General features: G+C 41.7%; 1 protein-coding gene across 2 annotated transcripts in view; it reads right to left on the bottom strand.

Annotated features, from left to right (window-relative positions):
* The window catches only part of LOC129822252 (stAR-related lipid transfer protein 13-like), a 140,464-nt gene that overhangs the window by 102,383 nt on the left and 20,581 nt on the right, over positions 1–17,500 (bottom strand). Inside the window, exon 1 of one of the 2 annotated variants that reach the window (XM_055880373.1) lies at positions 458–740. The exons of the other annotated variant lie outside the window; for it this stretch is intronic. The gene's annotated coding sequence lies outside the window, so the exon portion shown is untranslated. Of the gene's footprint in view, positions 1–457; positions 741–17,500 lie in introns of those variants that run through there. 2 annotated transcript variants of the gene reach the window in all.

Genomic DNA, 17,500 nt, shown 5'->3' with positions numbered 1-17,500 from the left:
ACAAAAGTATCTATATCCACAGTAAAACGAGTCCTATATTGACACAAACCTGATATGCCGCTCGGCAAGGAAGAAGCCACTGCTCCAAAACCGCCATAAAAAAGCCAGACTACGGTTTGCAACTGCACATGGGGACAAAGATCGTACTTTTTGGAGAAATGTCCTCTGGTCTATATATATATATTTGCAAAAAGATATATGAGGGATTGGAAGTGATGCAAACAATTACATTGATGGAAGCTACAATCTATCTGCAATAAATAAAATAAATAAATAAATAATCATTTAAAAAACTGCCTCAAAGGGCTATGAAAACAGAAAACAAATAGACAGAGAATCGAACCCTATTCCTTTTATAGTGCATTACTTTTGACCCGGGCCGATATGGATAGGGATTGGTCAAAAGTTGTGCACTAAATAGGGAATAGAGTGCCATTTGAGATGCAAGTAGTCTTACCTGTTAGGTGGAGAATAGTCATGTTTGTTGTCTAAACAGACAAACTGAGATCATCTCAACAAAACACTGGAGAGAGACAGTCGTAGTGGAAGTTCTCTTAAGACACAAGAGAGAGCAGGAGAGAGAGTGAGGGACTATTACTAGATTCTCTCAGAAGAGACAGAGGAGCGAGAGTAAAAGAGAGAGAGAAGAAAGAAAAGTGAGAGAGTAGAAGAGAAAGAGAAAAGAGAGAGTAGAAGAGAGAGAGAAAAGAGAGAGAGTAGAAGAGTCTCCTGTCAGAAGTGCAGCCACTGTGTTTCCAGTCAGCATGTCAAGCAGGTCTTCCTCTGCAGGGCAATACTGTCATCTCAACTATCCCTCTATCTGTCCTCCCTCAGGGGCTGGTGGAGGTTAGCGCTGGCTACCTCTATGCATGCTGCTAGCGCTCTGACTAAGCCATTCAGAATATGCGTAAGGGCATGGAGTGTGAGAGTGAGTGTGTGTATTTGTGTGGGAGGTGGAAAGGGGAGGAGAGAAGAGATACTGTAGGAGAGAGAAAGATGAAGTGGGCGTGAGAGAGGGAGTAAGGGAGAGAGAGGAGCAGTATTCGGTATTTGGCACCGTAAGAGAGCAAGGTAATATGTGGTTCCAACTAACACAACATGTTCGGATGTGAAGACAGAGTGACCTCATGGCTGTATTGTCACTGGACTCAGAGTGTGTGTGTTGTGTGTACGTGTGTGTGTTATCCTATCTGGACGCAACAGCATGGCAGTCATTCCTGAGGCGCAGTAGAGCAGATTACTACTGAGGAGGAGCGACACCATGCCTTGATATCCTGCTGTAGCTGGTTAAAATACAAAGACACAGATAGCACAAATAAGGAATTCCAAAGGATCCTCTCAGGGTCAAAGATATGCTGCTATGTTGTAGGGAAAAGTGTCAAACCGAGATATAATAAGGTATGTTAAGTATTTGCCATAATGATAGTGCCTTGTTTGTCCCCCCAAAAAATTGTTAAAATGTGAAGTTAGTCATAACTAATCTACTTTAGTTCTACCATATACTGTCCATTACTGAATGACAGACAGGAGTCATTGATGGCAGCTCTGCACGACATCAGACTAGCAAAGGAAGGAATCTGAACTAACCTGAGAGAGAGAGAGAGAGAGAGAGAGCAGCTTCATTCATTCATACCCTCTCCTCACCCCCTCTTCTCACCACTCCTCACCCCCTCTCCCTGATCTTCCTAACCCATCCTCCTCCCCCATCATCTCTCCTCCTCTATCTCAAAGCCATAATCACAAATCAGCCCCTGCTGCACTCTGACCTCCTCCCAGTCTTACTCTCATTCATAAAAAACTCTGCTATCCACCCATGGCTATCTTTCTCTGTCAACAATAGTTTCCAGACATCTTCTTTGAAAGCTGTTTTATGCCCTGCTGTTGTCACGGAACTCCGTACATCTAATTTAAGGTGTTTATGAGCAACCAGCCCTGCCTTAACATACTAGTACATCTAAACATCAGAGAACAGTCATAAACACAGGAAACACTACTGTTACTGTATGCTTGCACAGTATTGTCATATCTAAATTAAATGTGCCATAGTTGTAAGGAAAAAAGACACTTAGAAAAAAGGGTTCCAAAAGGGTTGACAGGCCATAGGGGAACACTTTTTGATTCCAGGTAGAACCGTTTTGAGTTCCATGTAGAATCCTCTGTAGAAAGGGTTCTACATGGAACCCAAAAGGGTTCTACCTGCAACCAAAAAGGGTTTGTCAAAAGGTTCTCCTATGGGGACAGCCGAGGAACCCATTAAGGTTCTAGATAGCACCTTTTTTTCTAAGAGTACATAGTAAAGGTTAAGATGTTTTCAATGGGTAAAATAGTTCAAAAAAAGTATTCAGACCTCTTGACTTTTACCAAATTCTGTTACGTTATAGCCTTACTCTAAAATGGATTAAATAAATAAAAAACCTCAGCAATCTACACACAATACCCCATAATGACAAAGTGAATGTATTCTAAATAAAAAACAGAAATACCTTATTTACATTAGTATTCAGACCTTTTGCTATGAGACTCGAAATTGACCTCAGGTGCATTGTCCGTAGAGCTCCAAGACAGGATTGTGTCGAGAGACAGGATGCAGGATGCAAAACATTTATGCAGCATTGAAGGACCCCAAGAACACAGTGGCCTCCATCATTCTTAAATGGAAGAAGTTTGAAACCACCAAGACTCTTCCTAGAGCTGGCCGCCCGGCCAAATTGAGGAATCGGGGGAGAAGGGCCTTGGTCAGGGAGGTGACCAAGAACCCGATGGTCACTCTGACAGAGCACTATAGTTCCTCTGTGGAGATGGGAGAACCTTCCAGAAGGACAACCATCTCTGCAGCACTCCACTAATCAGGCCTTTATGGTAGAGTGGCCAGACGGAAGCCCCTCCTCAGTAAAAGGCACATGACAGCCTGCTTGGAGTTTGCCAAATGGCACCTAAAGACTCTCAGACCATGAGAAACAAGATTCTCTGGTCTGATGAAACCAATATTGAACTCTTTGGCCTGAATGCCAAGCGTCATATCTTGAAGAAACCTGGCACCATCCCTAAGGTGAAGCATGGTAGTGGCAGTATCATGCTGTGGGAATGTTTGTTAGCAGCAGGGACTGGGCGACTAGTCAGGATCGAGGGAAAGATGAACGGAGCAAAGTACAGAGAGATCCTTGATGAAAACCTGCTCCAGAGCGCTCAGGACCTCAGACTGGGGCGAAGGTTCACATTCCAACAGGACAACAACCCTAACCACACAGCCAAGACAACGCAGAGGAGGCTTAGGGACTAGTCTCTAAATGTCCTTGAGTGGCCCAGCCAGAGCCCGGACTTGAACCTAATCGAACATCTCTGGAGAAACCTGAAAATAGCTGTGCAGCAGAACTCCCCATCCAACCTGACAGAGCTTGAGAGAATCTGCAGAGAAGAATGGGAGAAACTCCCCAAATACAGGTGTGCCAAGCTTGTAGCGTCATACCCAAGAAGATTCGAGGCTGTAATTACTGCCAAAGGGGCTTCAACAAAGTACTGAGTAAAGGGTCTGAATACTTATGTAAATGTGATATTTTATTATATATATTTTTTAATAAATTACCAAAAATGTCTAAATACCTGTTTTGCTTTGTTATTATGGGATATTGTGCGTAGCTTGATGAGGGGGGAAAATAATTTAATACATTTTAGAATAAGGCTGTAACATAACAAAATGTGGAAAAAGTCAAGGGGTCTGAATGCTTTCCAAAGGCACTGTATAGCGATTGTCCTGGGTTGTTTCACAACCCAGGAAATGAAAAATGAAATTAAATGATACTAGATTACTTTAGAAAAAAATGTGGGCGTTGACTTGCTCAGATAAAAACGATGACATAAAGAGCCCTTGTTGAAACACTGTGCGATGTTTAACGGTGAGAAATCGCAGAATGGGGATTTTACTAAATGACTGAAGAGTTTGACTGTGTGATATTAGGTGGCTTCTTGTGTAAATATTTTCCGTCTGGATTTTAATGATTTGCACTTAAATAAAAAGAAGGTCCCTTTCAAACATGAACATTTGACAACAATCATCCACTTCCATCCCAAATAAAAATAGCATGTCGTTTCAAGTAAATAAATTAAAGTTTCTGTAATACAAATAAATAGGTGCTTTAGTGTACATAAGAATAACATCCAAAATAGAAGACAAATTGTCCAAAACCATCTTAATGACACTGTAAAGTGATACAGTATAACGGTAAATAGGGATAGCGGGCAAGACAGAGACTAGTAGGTTGCTGGTGTTGCCACGGTGTGTGGTCAATAAAGAAAGTGATGTCAATCAGTTTAATGAATAAGGGGGGGGGGGGGGGGGCATGAACAGAACAGTATACTGACACAGACTCAAAGGCGATTGAAACTGAAAAGAGTCAGAAGTCCTGTGTGGCTCAGTTGGTAGAGCATGGTGCTTGCAATGCCATGGGGGGTTGTGGGTTTGATTCCCATGGGGTACCAGTATAAAAATGTATTCACTCACTACTGTATGTCGGTCTTGATAAGAGTGTCTGGTAAATATACAGTGTAACTAGAGAGATATGGAGCGAGTGTACATTAGATAGAATAGTCCCCTTTTGGTTCTGTTGCGTGCTGCTAGGTTGAATGACATTCCTTAGTGGCCTTGGTGGTCCTATCTGTGTTTGCGTTGGCTTTGTTGTTGTCTGAACAAGCAGATAAAAAGGGGACCATTCAGATTCATGCGACTTTTGGCTGTACATTATCATCTTTAACATGAGGTGATGGTGGCGGATGAATGGAACAACAATGGGCCTCAGGATCTCGTCAAGGCATCTCTGTGCATTCAAATTGCCATCGATAAAATGCAATTGTGTTTGTTGTCCATTGTTTATGCCTGCCCATACCATAACCATAAACCATAAGTGTCTGGTAAATATACAGTGTAACTAGAGAGATATGGAGCGAGTGTACATTAGATAGAATGGTTCCCTTTTGGTTCTGTTGCGTGCTGCTAGGTTGAATGACATTCCTTAGTGGCCTTGGTGGTCCTATCTGTGTTTGCGTTGGCTTTGTTGTTGTCTGAACAAGCAGATAAAAAGCTCACAGAATGCAAAATACATCGCTTTTGTTTACTACAGTGTCTTATACGGTCTGCTATGATAGACTGTAGTCTGAGTTCTGACCTCTGTGTGCAGAAGGGCACGACTTTGGAACGAGACAAAAATAAGGAAAACTCCAACCAGTTCAGTAGCCTGCTACTAAATAAATGGAGCTACTCTCCCTAAACTATACTGAACAAAAATATAAATGCAAAATGCAACAATTTCAAAGAATTTACTGAGTTTCAGTTCACATAAGAAAATCAGTCAATAGATATGAATTCATTAGGCCCTAATCTATGGATTTCACATGACTGGGAATACAGATATGCATCTGTTGGTCACAGATACCTTAAAAAAAGTAGGGGTGTGGATCAGAAAACCAGTCAGTATCTGGTGTGACCACCATTTGCCTCATGGCACACGACACATCTCCTTTGCATAGAGTTGATCAGGCTGTTGATTGTGGAATGTTGTCCCACTCCTATTCAATGGCTGTGTGAAGTTGCTGGATATTGTCGGGAACTGGAACACGCTGTTGTGCACGTCGATCAGAGCATCCCAAACATGCTCAATGGGTGACATGTCTGGTGAGTATGCAGGCCGTGGACGAACTGGGACAAATTCAGCTTCCAGGAATTGTGTACAGATTCATGCGACATTTGGCTGTGCATTATCATCTTTAACATGAGGTGATGGTGGCGGATGAATGGAACAACAATGGGCCTCAGGATCTCGTCAAGGCATCTCTGTGCATTCAAATTGCCATCGATAAAATGCAATTGTGTTTGTTGTCCATTGTTTATGCCTGCCCATACCATAACCCCACCGCCACCATGGGGCACTTTGTTCACAATGTTGACATCAGCAAACCGCTCGCCCACACAACATGGTTGTGAGGCCGGTTGGACGTACTGCCAAATTCTCTAAAACAACTTTGGAGGCGGCTTATGGTAGAGAAATTAACATTGAATTCTCTGGCAACTGCTCTGGTGGGCATTCCTGCAGTCAGCATGCCAATTGCACACTCCCTCAAAACTTGAAACATCTGTGGCATAGTGTTGTGTGACTAAACTGCACATTTTAGAGTGGCCTTTTATTGTCCCCAGCACAAGGTGCACCTGTGTAATGATCATGCTGTTTAATCAGCTTCTTGATATGCCACACCTGTCAGGTGGATGGATTATCTTGACAAAGGAGAAATGCTTACTAACAGGGATGTAAACACATTTGTGCACAACACTTGAGAGAAATAACCTATTTGTGCGTATGGAACATTTCTGTGATCTTTTATTTCAGTTAATGAAACAGGGGAACTGACACTTTACATGTTGCATTTATATTTTTGTTAAGTGTTAAGTGTAGAAGAGGGAGAGGAGAGGAGAGGAGAAGAGAAGAGAAGAGAAGAGAGGAGAGGAGAGGAGAGGAGAGGAGAGGAGAGGAGAGGAGAGGAGAGGAGAGGAGAGGAGAGGAGAGGAGAGGAGAGGAGAGGAGAGGAGAAGAGGGGGGAACTCATTCTTCCTTTTGCCAGCTCTTATGAACAAATAATTATAGGCCAATCTCAAAGCTGTCACCCCTGGTGAAAATACTTGAAACCCTTGTGAGTGAACAGCTAAAAGAGTTTTAATTTACTAACTCTATTTTATCAATGTACCAATCGGGCTTCAGGAAGAAGCATAGCACAATTACAGCAGCCATGAAGGTTTTAAATGATATCACTGAAGCCCTTGACAAAAAACAGCACTGTGTCTCACTTTTTATTGATCTCTCTAAGGCTTTTGATACAGTTGATCATGCTATACTAAGGCAGAGATTGTCGAGTGTAGGTCTTTCAGAGCATGCAGTTGCATGGTTTGCTAACTATCTGTCTGATAGAACTCAATTTGATGGGCTTATGTCTGTTAAATTGTCTGTCTTTAATGGTGTGCCCCAAAGCTCTGTACTTGGTCCTCTCTTATTCACTATTTATATAAATGATTTAGACAAAAATGTCCAAAATGCGCAACTTCATTTTTATGCTGATGATACTGTTATTTACTGTTGTGCCTCGTCTCTTACAAAAGCTTTCCAGAACTTGCAAACTGCTTTTTATACTGTTCAACATACCTTGTGTCAATTGAAGCTTATCCTCAATACTGACAAAACTAAACTAATGGTGTTTTCTAAAGCAAGAAATAGACCTCTAAACCTTTCACCTATTACAACCTGTCAGGGCAAGGAGATTGAGGTTGTAACCTCATATAAATATCTTGGAATTTTAATTGATGACGGCCTCTCTTTTAAATTGCATATTCAACAACTTACAAAACAATTTAAGCTGAAATTGGGATTTTATTTTAGGAATAAGGCTTGTTTTTCTTTTGAAGCCAGAAGGAGGCTAGTATCAGCTACATTTATGCCTTTACTATACTATGGGGATATTTTATATGCTTCCGCTCAGTGTTTGAGATCAATTGACACCCTTTACCATGGCACTTTGAGATGTATTTTAAACTGCTAAACCCTTACGCACCAATGCACTTTGTATTCCAGGGTTGGCTGGCCTTCTCTAGTCACTCGTAGGCTCAGTCACTGGTATACTTTTATTTATAAAGACTTTTTATTTGGGCATTTTTATTGTTCAGAAATGTGGTGGGTACTCTCTTCGTTCCCTGGACTTTATCCTGCTAACTGTTCCAAATGTCCGAACTGAATTTGGTAAAAGGGCTTTTATGTACTCTGCGCCATCGTCTTGGAACACCTTACAAAATACTTTTAAACTGGAAGAACTTGTCCCGATTGGTATTTTTAAATCACTGATGAATGATCTTGAGACTGATTCCCTGACCTGTCAATGTTTTTAATTTGCTGTTTTTGATTTTTGTTATACTCTTGTGAATTCTATGGGTTTTACTAGATTACTTGTAGTTTTTTCATGTTGTTTGTCTGTAATTTTTGTAATGCTGCCTATCTTGGCCAGGATGCTCTTGAAAAAGAGATTTTAAATCTCAATGAGCCCTTCCTGGTTAAATAAAGGTTAAATAAAAAAAATAAAAAAAATTGGGGCAACAGTTGGAGGAACACATTGAACAATTGGCTGCTTTAGTGAAAGGCTGCCTTTATCTTCATCTGGTCTCATCTGGCTCAGCTGCTGAGGTGAAGAGGTCCTGACTGCGTCCAAAATGGCACCCTATCCCTTATATAGTGCACTACATTTGACCAGAGGCCCTGGTCAAACATAGTATACTACATAGGGAATAGGGTGCACTTTGGGACACTGCCGGGGTCTGTCTGTTCCAGGTTCTACCTGACCAGGGGTTAGGGTTAGGAGTGGGAACAGCTCTAGTCAAACATATCTGGATGTTTCGAAAGGAGGCTCTTGCTGCTCTGCTGGAAAACAGACTTGTTTGTTTCCACGGAGAAAGAGAGAGCGAGAGTGAGAGAGGAGGAAAGACTAAATGACAGAAAGAGGGTACCTGGGCTGAAAAGCAGTTGAGTCGAGCCGTGCTATGCAGAGCTTGGTTTAGACCCTGTCTGCGTCCCATATTTCACACTATTGGGCTATAGTCAAAATAGGGAATAGGTTGCCAGTTGGGACATAGAAGCCATAGAATCTGCAGGGTCAGTCAGAGAACTGAACATGACCTGACATAAAGTCAGTCACACTGAGCACTAGGGACTAAATACATCAAACACAAGAGCTTATTTAATTGTCTAAATCCTAACTGGCTAATGTAATGACAGTACCTATTATCTAGCCGTGAACTAAAATCTTACAACAACTGTGTATGTGTGTGCGTGTACTTATGCATGTGTGTCTGTGTCTGTGTGTGTGTGTCTGTGTGTGTGTGATTCAGGAGGCAAGGTTGATGGGATATTGCTCTGCTGGTGAGCGGTGAGCAATGTAGAGCCGTTTCCCCATACCGCAGGCTGCTACGACAGCTATGTGAAGACATGGTCGGAGGGCCTAGGAGAGGCTGCCAAAGACAACCAACAGCTACAGATGCAAGCATGCCAGGGCCAGAAACAGGATACTGCTGTTTCTCTATAGTTGATTACAATGTTTCTACTGGGTATTTCTATTTCATTTTCCTTTAAGATGTGTTTTTACCCCACACCTGTTCATCTTCTGCTGATGTACAGTATATAGACAGGAAACCTGACTTCCCTCCCTCTAACAGAGAGCTTATTGGACAAGGTTGTGATTGACAGGGGTCATGACCCAATCACAGAGGAATTAAGGCGTCAGCATGCTTTGGTTTGGCTGGCGCCTTAGGTGAACCGAACGAGTGCGCTCGCATACGCCCTTAAAATACCTATGCTTAAAAAACAAGAAAAAAGCGTATATAGTACTGTTTGTCCATCTTGAGACGCTATATCCAGAAAAAATTGTCAGAATTAATCTAAGATAACTCAAGATATCTGTCGTACATTTTGATCTTTTTGCCAAGATCTTAGTCGCGCAATTTTATATCTAACTAAGATGTTTGATGTAGTATTTTTCAAGTGAAAAAATGTGCATGAAAACTATTCGTCTCTCTTGGAATGACAGCAAACATTTCATTGAACAATCTCGACTGTTGACCAATCACAGACGAAGGGGCGTAGACTTTGGCAACCGACTTCGGCTTGCCTTGAGAAAAAATGTGTGCCCGAAGCAGAAGAAAACCTTGCCGAAGACCAAAACAAACAAAAACGTCACAAAATGTTTTCGTAATATATGCACAAACTGTTCTGAACTGTTTCGGATGGGAAGCATGCAGACGCTTTTAGGGTCTGAGATGAGGGCTCATTCAGTAATAAATCTCTCAGTAAACTGGGACACCACTCCTAACACTGCATGCTAACCACCAGCTAAATACTGCTATTACCACAAGGCTGCACAGCATATTTTCATCTGTCAAGAGCATTGCCTTTCCTCTATATTCTCTCTAATCAGTGGAATGAACCAGACTGACTGTCAGGACAGGAGAGGAATGTCAAAAGACTGTGGTTCCTATAGAACAGAGAGGGACAGAGGGGGGACAGAGAGAGGGGGGGGGGGGGGGGGTTCAACCATACAGCCAGCTGCAACATGTGGCTGTATGGTTGAGGGCCTGCTGCCTTCCAACAACAAAACATGTTACTGTTGTGCTCAGCCAAGTCTGAGAGACTTCTCTTCACTTAACTTCAAACTTGTGTAAAACCTCTAAGATCACCTACCCATACAAGACAATAAGCATATCTGGGGCTGCATCCATTGGGCTCTGGTTAAAATTAGTGCACTATATACAAAATAGGGTGCCATTTGGGTCGCAACCTGGATGTCAGACATTACATTTCAAATGATACTCTTACGCAACAGTCACAATATTTACACCACCCAAGGACAATGAATAAAATACCACAATGAGACAACGCTCTTTTGTAGAACATTGCAGCAATACCTCTGTCCTTGACTCAATATTCCGATTCCATTCCCATTCCTTTTAAATTCTCCTGCAGATTCCCAGCATTCCAGAGAGCATGGACAGATGTTCCGTGTTATGCCTCCTCCCAACAATCTCTCTCTCTTTCTCTCTCTTCGGAAGGGGGGGTTCAGAGGAGGATTCTGTGGTGTTTTGAAATAAATTAGTAGTCACAATAACTAAAAATAGAAATGTCTCTCTCTCTCCTCCCTGCTACCCCCCCCCCCCCCCCCCCCCCCCCCATCCAGTGGTGTAAAGTACTTAAGTAAAATACTTGAAAGTACTACATAAGTATTTTGGGGGGTATCTGTACTTTACTTTACTATTTATATTTTTAACAACTTTTACTTTTACTCCACTACATTCGTAAAAAAAATAATTACATTATTAATAATTACATTACATCCTTACATTTTCCCTGACAACCAAAAGTACTCGTTACATTTTGAATGCTTAGCAGGACAGGAAAATTGCCTAATTCACACACTTATCAAGAGAACATCCCTGGTCATCCCTACTGCCTCTGATCTGGCGGACTCACTAAACACAAATGCTTCATTTGTAAATGACATCTTAGGGTTGTAGTGTGCCTCTGGCGACCTGTAAATAAAAAATAAAAAATACAATTGTTCCGTCTGGTTTGCTTAATATAAGGAATTTAAAATTATTTTTACTTCTACTTTTAATACTTAAGTACATTTAAATCAAATACTTTTAGACTTTTACTCAAGTAGTATTTTACTGGATGACTTTCACTTTTACTTTAGTCGTTTTCTTTTAAGTTATCTTTACTTTTACTCAAGTATGAACATTTTGTACTTTTTCCACCACTGCCCCATCTCTGCATCTCAATCTCTCTCTCTGTCTCTCTATTTTCCGTGCCCTCTCTCTCTCCTCCTTGCCATTTCCTCTGTATCCTGGTCCAGCATCATAAATTGCTATCTTCGTATTCAGAGACAGATAACTAGTACACTGTAATGGAAAACTGTAATTTATACAGTAATTTGGGGTATTACCAACAGGAAAATATTGTGAAACATTGTAAATTATGGTGCATTGTGGCAAAATTTTGTTGGCAGTGAAAGAATTGCTTTATTTCGAATTGTACAGTAATTCCACCCCACAGAATGCAGTACCATGTCATATTTCTGGAGCACCAAAAACCATTTGACCACTAGTAGGTGCATGGTATTGTTGTTTCTGGCTCATTAACATATTTTGAGGTGTGCCTTGTAATTGGCTGTATTTGTTGCACCCTTTAATGAAAAGGCTGTACCAATTTAACTTGTGTGGTTATAGTGCCCCATCAACTTCAAAGGTATAGGGGACAGATTGGAGTGACAGCAGCGTTGAAAATTTGGCCATGTCCTTTTGGTATTTTTTGCCCTGTGGTTGCTGCCAGTTTGGAAGCCTTTGTTAAGTCTCTAGAAGTGCAAGTGATATAAAACACCAAATATTCACTGTAATGTTCTGTAATGCTGTAATGTGTAAACATAGTACTACCAAGCAGCCTGCTTGCAGCAATACCATGTAATTACAGCAAAATAATGTGAAATACAAGCCCAATCTCCCCTCAAAAAATTTAATTCATTCAACCATCCATTATGATTACAGTAGCATTTACCTTTTTACAGTATAATACAGTACATTTACAGTATTGTAGTGTGTGTCATTACACAGTGCTTGCTTTGATACTGTATTTAGATTACAGTAGATATACTGCAATATGAAATACAGAAATGTACTTACCAATTAACTGCCTATAAATGACTGTCTATTCACGGCAACCCCTTTACAGTGTAGCCTACAGTGCTACAGATGGTTTACTGAAAAGTTTGATTTAGAGAGAGAGTGAAAGAGAGAGAGAAAGACAGAGAGAGAGAGAGAAAGAGAGAGAGAGAGAGAGAGAGAGAGAGAGGGGGGGGGGGGGGGAGAGAGAGAGAGCGAAATTGAAAAGTGAGAGGATTTGAAAGTCTTTGAGGGATGTGAATGTGATACAGAAGAACCAGGCTGTCTCAAATGGCACTCTATTTCGTATATAGTGCACTACTTTTAACCAACCTATAGGACTCTGGTCAAACATGTATATAGGGAGTAGGGTACCATTTGGGAGGGCCCCCGAAGACAATGGAGGAGAGGCTTGGCTAGACCCTTCTCCTCCTCCCCCAGGGACCACAGATTATCAATACAGGTTGCGTCCTAAATGGCACCATATTCCCCATTTAGTGCACTACTTTGACCAGGCCCTATTGGGATTGAGCCATAGTGAATTAATTGTTCTAATCTTCAGAACGCAGTTAACTGTTATCCTTAGAATACCCAGGAGACTGGACCTGCATCTCATTTGGTTTATCTGTGGCTAACAGCAGCTGGTAGCATCAGACCTAAAACAGAGATTACTACTGAAGACTAGCTTTCAATCTTTAGATGGAAAAATAGAATTGAATCTCATTATGCTTTATTGCAATGTGTTAACCTTATCTTTGAGAACAGGCTAGACCTTGAACAAACTCACACATGTTCCAGTGTGTTGTGTTAGATATTACACTGTGATAAGAGCTGCTTTTGCATATAAACTGGTGCATAAACTAGTGCTGACATGAACAAATAATTACAGCCATTGGGGTCTTCCCAACAATCTAAAGTAATGTCAGACTCTTTATCCCGGTCAGGAGAGAAGGAAGAACAAAGATTACACATAGTTGCATCCCAAATAGTACCCTATATAGTGCACCACATTGGCTCTGGTCAAAAGTAATGCACTACATAGGGAATAGAGTACCATTTGGGGCGTAGTTGTAAATAGGTAATACACCATAACAACAGGACACCTCCATCCCTGAAGTCACAACCTAAACAACTTCCCAAACAACTTCTCAAACATCCAGAACTATGTGTGAGCGGAGATGATCAAGGCGCTAGTTGAAATGACAATGGAAAGAGAGGGGTTGAACATGACCTCAAATACTGCTATATTAGACCACTGTCTGTCTGTCCCATTATCAAGCATGTCATTTCCATGCTGCTGCTCTGTGATTACGGTGAGGTAGAGTCAGGCGAGCGGGTGAGCAGCTGGCTGCCCACACACACGCACAGGCACACAGATGTGCACATGCACAGGCACATACACACAGCCACTATACACTGGAAATGTACCGTGCTTTCAGAAAATATTTATACCCCTTGATTTATTCCACATTTTGTTCTGTTACAGTTGGAATTAAAAATGGATTTAACACAAAACCTCATAATGACAGAGTGAAAACGTGTTTCAACAAAAATCTTCAAATTGATTGAAAATGAAATACCTCCTTTGGCCGCTTCTCCTTCCAGTTCTCTGCTGCAAATAACTGGAACGAACTACAAAAATCTCTGAAACTGGAAACACTTATCTCCCTCACTAGCTTTTTAAGCACCAGCTGTCAGAGCAGCTCACAGATTACTGCACCTGTACATAGCCCATCTATAATTTAGCCCAAACAACTACCACTTCCCCTACTGTATTTATTTATTTTGCTCCTTTGCACGCCATTATTTATATTTCTACTTTACACATTCTTCCACTGCAAATCTACCATTCCAGTGTTTTACTTACTATATTGTATTTACTTCGCCACCATGGCCATTTTTTTGTCTTTTTTTGTCTTTTTGTCGTTTTTTATCTCACCTCATTTGCTCACATTGTATATAGACTTATTTTTCAACTGTATTATTGACTGTATGTTTGTTTTACTCCATGTGTAACTCTGTGTTGTTGTTTGTGTCGAACTGCTTTGCTTTACAGTGGCCAGGTCGCAATTGTAAATGAGAACTTGTTCTCAACTAGCCTACCTGGTTAAATAAAGGTGACGGTAAGAGCGCATGAACTAATCAAAGGACACCTGACTAGTTTTGAAAAAATGTCGCTAATTTTTCAAAATAAAAGCCTGAAACTATGTCTAAAGCCTGGTCACAGCCTGAGGAAGCCATTGGAAAAGGAATCTGGTTGATACCCCTTTAAATGGAAGAAAGACGGGAAATGAAACACAGATTTAAAATTTAAAAAATCACTTCCGGGTTAGATTTCCTCAGGTTTTCGCCTGCAAAATCTGTTTTGTTATACTCACAGACAATATATTGACAGTTTTGGAAAATTTGGAGTGTTTTCTATCCTAATCTGTAAATTATATGCATATTCTACGATCTGGACCTGAGAAATAGTCCGTTTACCTTGGGAACGTTATTTAAAATATAAATAAAAAATCTGACCCCTAGCGTCAAGAGGTTTTAACCAACCATTTAGTTCCACCTCCAACATATGCGGTGACATCACCTGGTTTAAACGTCTCTAGAGACAATATCTGTCTCATCATTACTCAATGCCTAGGTTTACCTCCAATGTACTCACATCCTACCATACCTTTGTCTGTACATTATGCCTTGAATCTATTATATCGCGCCCAGAAACCTGCTCCTTTTACTGTATGTTCCAAACGTACTAGACGACCAGTTCTGATAGCGTTTAGCTGTACCCTTATCATACTCCTCATCTGTTCCTCTGGTGATGTAGAGGTTAATCCAGGCCCTGCAGTGCATAGCTCCACTCCAACTCCCCAGGTGCTCTCATTTGTTGACTTCTGTAACCGTAAAAGCCTTGGTTTCATGCATGTTAACATTAGAAGCCTCCTCCCTAAGTTTGTTTTATTCACTGCTTTAGCACACTCTACCAACCCGGATGTCCTAGCCGTGTCTGAATCCTGGCTTAGGAAGACCACCAAAAACCCAGAAATTTCCATCCCTAACTATAACATTTTCCGACAAGATAGAACTGCCAAAGGGGGCAGTGTTGCAATCTAGTTGCAATCTAGATAGTTCTGTCTAACTATCCAGGTCTGTACCCAAACAATTCGAGCTTCTACTTTTAAAAATCCACCTTTCGAGAAACATGTCTCTCACTGTTGCCGCTTGCTATGGACCACCCTATGCCCCAAGCTGTGCCCTGGACACCATATGTGAATTGATTGCCCCCCATCTATCTTCAGAGCTCGTGCTGCTAGGTGACCTAAACTTATCAATGAACCCACCAGGTACAACCCCAAATCCGTAAACACGGGCACCCTCATAGATATCATCCTAACCAACTTGCCCTCCATATACACATCTGCTGTTTTCAACCAAGATCTCAGCGATCACTGCCTCATTGCCTGCATCCGTAATGGATCTGCGGTCAAACGACCACCTCTCATCACTGTCAAACGCTGCCAAAAACACTTCAGCGAGCAGGCCTTTCTAATCGACCTGACCCGGGTATCCTTGAAGGATATTGACCTCATCCCGTCAGTAGAGGATGCCTGGTTATTCTTTAAAAGTGCCTTCCTCTCCTTCTTAAATAAGCATGCCCCATTCAAAAAATTTGAACCAGGAACAGATATAGCCCTTGGTTCTCTCCAGACCTGACTGCCCTTGACCAGCACAAAAACATCCTGTGGCGTTCTGCATTAGCATCGAATAGCCGTCTGCATTAGCATCGAATAGCCCCCGTGATATGCAACTTTTCAGGGAAGTTAGGGACCAATATACATAGGCAGTTAGGAAAGCTAAGGCTAGCTTTTTCAAACAGAAATGTGCATCCTGTAGCACAAACTCAAAAAAAAAGTTCTGGGACACTGTAAAGTCCATGGAGAATAACCTCCTCCCAGCTGCCCACTGCACTGATGCTAGGAAACACTGTCACTACCGATAAATCCACTATAATTGAGAATTTCAATAAGCATTTTTCTACGTCTGGCCATGCTTTCCACCTGGCTATCCCTACCCCGATCAACAGCCCTCCACACCCCACAGCAACTTGCCCAAGCCTCCCCATTTCTCCTTCACCCAAATCCAGATAGCTGATGTTCTGAAAGAGCTTCAAAATCTGGACCCCTACAAATCAGCCAGGCTAGACAATCTGGACCCTCTCTTTCTAAAATAATCTGCCGAAATTGTTGCAACCCGTATTACTAGCCTGTTCAACCTCTCTTTCGTATCGTCTGAGATTCCCAAAGATTGGAAAGCTGCCGCGGTCATCCCCCTCTTCAAAAGGGGAGACACTCTAGACCCAAACTGCTACAGACCTATATCTATCCTACCCTAAGGTCTTCGAAAGCCAAGTTAACAAACAGATTATCGACCATTTCGAATCCCACTGTACCTTCTCCGCTATGCAATCTGGTTTGAGAGCTGGTCATGGGTGCACCTCAGCCACGCTCAAGGTCCTAAACAATATCATAACCGCCATCAGTGAGAGACAATACTGTGCAGCCGTATTCATCGACCTGGTCAAGGCTTTTGACTCTGTCAATCACCACATTCTTATCGGCAGACTCAACAGCCTTGGTTTGTCACGCCCTGGCCTTAGTATTCTTTGTTTTCTTTATTATTTTAGTTAGGTCAGGGTGTGACATGGGGAATGTTTATGTTTTGTTGGTTTTGGGTGTTTCTATGGTAAAGGGGTTATGGGGTGTAGTATATGGGTTTGTGTTGAGTTCAGATGTCTAGCGTTGTCTATGTATGTTTAGTTATCTAGGAGAGTCTATGGTTACCTGAATGAGTTCCCAATTAGAGACAGCTGATTTCGGTTGTCTCTGATTGGGAGCCTTATTTAGGGTAGCCATAGGCTCTCATTGGTTGTGAGTAATTGTCTATGTCAGAACGTTTGTAGCCTGTGTGTGTAAGTGCACAACGTTATTTAGCTTCACGGTCGTTTGTTGTTTTTGTTCGTTTTGTTAAAGTGTTTCGTGTCGTGTTTATTTTTCGTCATCTTTAAAAAATAAAAGAAGATGGCTTACTTTCCAAAAGCTGCGTTTTGGTCCATCAATCCGCCACACGATCGTGACAGAATTACTCACCAATACAGGACCAAGCGGCATGGAAAGCGGCAACAGGACCCATCTACACAGGATTCGTGGACATGGGAGGAGATACTGGATGGTAAGGGGCCGTGGGCACAACCGGGAGAATATCGCCTTCCTCGTGAAG

Source organism: Salvelinus fontinalis, chromosome 24 (assembly GCF_029448725.1).
Source record: "Salvelinus fontinalis isolate EN_2023a chromosome 24, ASM2944872v1, whole genome shotgun sequence".
Lineage (NCBI taxonomy): Eukaryota > Metazoa > Chordata > Actinopteri > Salmoniformes > Salmonidae > Salvelinus > Salvelinus fontinalis.
Note: the sequence above shows the minus strand (reverse complement) of the source record. Positions and strands in the feature narration are given on the sequence as shown.